At 43.9% G+C, this 3,914-nt stretch overlaps 1 pseudogene; it reads right to left on the bottom strand.

The window, feature by feature from the left end:
* Positions 1 to 277: 277 nt before the first annotated feature.
* On the bottom strand, positions 278 to 2,820 carry LOC147894026 (uncharacterized; annotated as a pseudogene).
* Between the last annotated feature and the right edge of the window lie 1,094 nt (positions 2,821 to 3,914).

Raw genomic sequence — 3,914 nt, 5'->3', positions numbered from 1 at the left:
TCACAGCTCCCAACAAAAAAAAGGTAAAATGAAAAAAATCAGATGTTCGACTTTGAAAGAACATAAAGCAAGCAATTGTAGATTTTAACCATAATAATCTACCTGTGTTTATACCTTCAAAACATTCTCTCTCTCTCTCTCTCTCTCTTTGCCTGTGCATGCTTCTGCTCCCTTCCACTCTCACAGCTCTTCCAAACAAGAAAAAAACAAAATGAAAAAAATCAGATGTTCGACTTCCCAAGAACATAAAGCAAGATATTGTAGATTTTAACCATGACAATCTGCGTGTGTTTATACCTTCAAAACATTCTGTTAAATAGAGACCAAGAGAAAAGGTGTGATTTTACCCCATATCACCCAGTCGTGACTTTGTGTGGAAAACCCTCAGCCCATGACAAAGGCAAAGGCATGCCATAATATGAACAGTGCCCTCTTGGTGTGTCCCCTACAAGTGTGCAAAAGATAATGTTCCATTCCACCTCTTCAGTGGCACATTTTCCACTTGTATAGTTCCATGGATGTCAAGAAAGGTTACCTCTACTATATTATTGTGGGTGTCGAAGTAAACTGAGACAAAAACAATAGAGTCGTGGGATGGGTACAACAGTTCCTCTTGAGCCTTGTTGGAGTAAAAATTTATCACAAACACTTGAGCTGCGTGCAGTTGGTGATACTTCATAGCCCTTTCAAGATGTTCAGCTATGGCATTCCTCCTTCCATGTGCCACCAACTCAATGCCAAACTTCGAGAAGTTATCGCCATCACGAACAAGGGTGTCAAGTCGAAGTTGGCTACACCTCCCGCTCTGCACCTTGACTTCTTTAGCTTCCGGCAGGACCCTACCCCCAATAGTAGGATATGCTTGACTCATCACAGCCTTAATCCTGCACATAAAGAGGAATTGATAGGCATACTCTGATGGCTCACCACGAGTATTCAAGACCTCTGGCCTACACATTACATCCCCTTCAAGGGACGCGATCGCTTGTAGAAGGACCCACTTCCTATCTACACGAGCAGGATCAGGAGGTGGATCCACGTCAGCCCCTAGAATAACACATCCTCGAAGGATGGCCGAACGCAGGAGTGGAGAAGACAAGGTGACAGCCTGCCTTCCATTTTCTTCTTCAAAGGCTACAAGAACCCCTTCAGCGATAAATTCTCGCAACTCAACCACTGACTCAGATTCACAAAGTATTTCCCCCGCTTCTAAAAGCTTCACCAGCAGATTGTAGACGTCATCATTGCGTACACGTGCCCTAACATACTGCATAATTCTGTTGTAAGTCGCCTGCCCAAAAATATAAGTTCCAAGATGGTAGGAGTCAGCCCGCTTTTTGTACAGACTGAGTCGGTTGGCTGGCCAGGCCCTTGAGGGCTATATAAGGAGGCCATTCAGGCCTCATTTCAGCATCCAATCTTTGAGCTTCCATAATTCTTATTGGACAAGATAAGCTAAGCAAGTTCCTCTCAGACCCTTATGGCCCCATGTCCACTGCATGATAGAGTCTGAAATCGCCTCCACATCAATGTCAACACCTGGTCAGTCTGCAGCAGCCTAATTAAGAAGAGATTTTACATCCTCGAGGCTGAACTTTGTTGCTGATAATACATGGTCGTGTGGAAAGGGGGACAACATGCTAGGTGTGGATCCTCCTATGTAGGGTTCTCCTTTTTGCTCTGCTTCCTCAATGCGCTTGTTACGGTGAGCTTCTTCAAGGAGGTCATGTACACGCTCTGTTCCGACTAATAAAAAGCCACAGAGATTGTAACTGTAGGGTTCATTCTTCATTAGCCGTATCACACGAAAGAATTCATCAATGCAGGTAGGGGTTAACCTAAGTAGTAAGTCCGCTTCATCGAGGATCACTGTGATAGGATTCGTCAGAGTTTCAATGGCAAACAACGACAAGATCTCTAGTTCTCCACAAAATTCCTTCACATTCCTGGGGCCAAAAAGTTGGGGGCACTTCAAGCGCAGACTATCCCAAAAGTAGCTCCAAAGTCTGCGCCTGTCCCAGCTTTCATCAGTGCCTGCGACTAATAAAAAGCCACGGAGATTGTAACTGTAGGGTTCATTCTTCATTAGCCGTATCACACGAAAGAATTCATCAATGCAGGTAGGGGTTAACCTAAGTAGTAAGTCCGCTTCATCGAGGATCACTGTGATAGGATTCGTCAGAGTTTCAATGGCAAACAACGACAAGATCTCTAGTTCTCCACAAAATTCCTTCACATTCCTGGGGCCAAAAAGTTGGGGGCACTTCAAGCGCAGACTATCCCAAAAGTAGCTCCAAAGTCTGCGCCTGTCCCAGCTTTCATCAGTGCTTGTAAGGCTACCTAGATAGACAACGGTAGCTGCTTCGGGTTCACTGCTTAATTGCTGCTTGGCAGCAAGGACAGAAGTAGTTTTTCCACTTTGACGGGATCCACAAAGAATACAATACTTCCCTTGTCTCAAATCCTGCAGAAGACCGTCTATATCAGGAGGAACAAAGTAGTAGAGGTCCGATACCACAGAAACTCCAGCCCCAAAGCGCCGTTGTAAAAGAGCGTGTATCTTCCTCCACCTAATCCAGTATCGGTGGCCTGGGAGTAAAGCTGCTGCATGTGAGAGCAATATTGGTGGCCCTTCATCTTGCACAACCTCTTCCTCCATGACCAAAGCCTTGGCGTCCGTGCTTGTCTCGCCCGCAACTAGAGCGATAGCTTCCGATACAGGCATCCCTGTAGAAAACCTCGAGATTTGATTAAGGCCTTGCACAATTGCCGCCTCCATCTCCTCCCCTCCACACTTCTTCGACATCGCTGGACCAAGAAAACGTTTTTAATTTTTACTTGGCCAGCAGCATGCCACAATGATTTTTAGATCTCTCGATTCTTGCAAAGCCACGTGGCACAATGTAAGCGCTTGGATCATTAGAGGGGATTTTTTGTTAGCATTGCCCAAGGGGCAATGGTGATGGCTCATTTCAGGCTTTGACCATTTTCTTTTTTTGTCAAAGAACAAAAATGCTCCATGACGTACTGCTCATGTGAGCATGAAGGACAAGTGGCTTCTTAATGCCCAAATGCATGGCAGCCAAATGGTGGTGGCCCATGCCCATCCTATGTTGTCCAAGTATTCAACAAGGAATCGAGCATGCAATGCGGCCCTAGCAAGTGATCCTGGTTGAGAAGTTGTTCTCTTCTTGCCATTTCTTCTTGTAATTGGCATCTTGCAAAGTGTTCGTGGTTGAGATTTCTCAAAATGCTCCGCTCAAGGTACCAGGCCGCAAAAACGAGCTGTAAAAAGACCGTTGATAATATTACATGTTTGCCAAATAAACAATGACAAAAAATTGATTGTCTATGAGTACATGACCAATGAGCCTTCATGCACAGTACCTCCTGTGGTAAATTCTTGCCCAAAAATTATTTTGTAGTGAGCATTCGATGCACATTTGAGGGAGAAGATTAACAATTGCATGGAGTCTCGATTGTTTGTGGTAGATTAGCGATTCAATGGAGAAAATGAGTGATTGTTTATGGGTAGATTCTCCATCGAATTAATGGTAAAATAGATTTTCACAAAGGAAAGGAAACACTAGAAAAGCCAAGTTTTGTAGGCACAATATACGTGAAAGCAACTGGAGTGTCAGTGACTATGTAGATGCCTTTGAAAATTTTTGTTTCAAGGGCGAAATTATATCCATACTGCGATGATCTACAAAAAAGAAGTTAATGAGTGCAGAATTTATGAGCTCAGAATCATGATTTACCAAGAATCATACAAGACACATCAAGAGACTATGTTTTTCATGCGGCCACATATAGATCAATAATTATGGGCAATCTAGTAATCTGGATCTCATCTGGATCCATAGTTGCTCTAGCTTCCTGAGAAATTAGCCCATTGTCATACCCATATCTTT

This window comes from Dipteris shenzhenensis, chromosome 15, assembly GCF_047967505.1.
Source record: "Dipteris shenzhenensis isolate YYH24624 ecotype China chromosome 15, Dip_SZ_1.0, whole genome shotgun sequence".
NCBI classification, from domain to species: Eukaryota; Viridiplantae; Streptophyta; class Polypodiopsida; order Gleicheniales; family Dipteridaceae; genus Dipteris; species Dipteris shenzhenensis.
The sequence above is the reverse complement of the archived record's forward strand: the minus strand, read 5'-3'. Positions and strand labels throughout refer to the sequence as shown.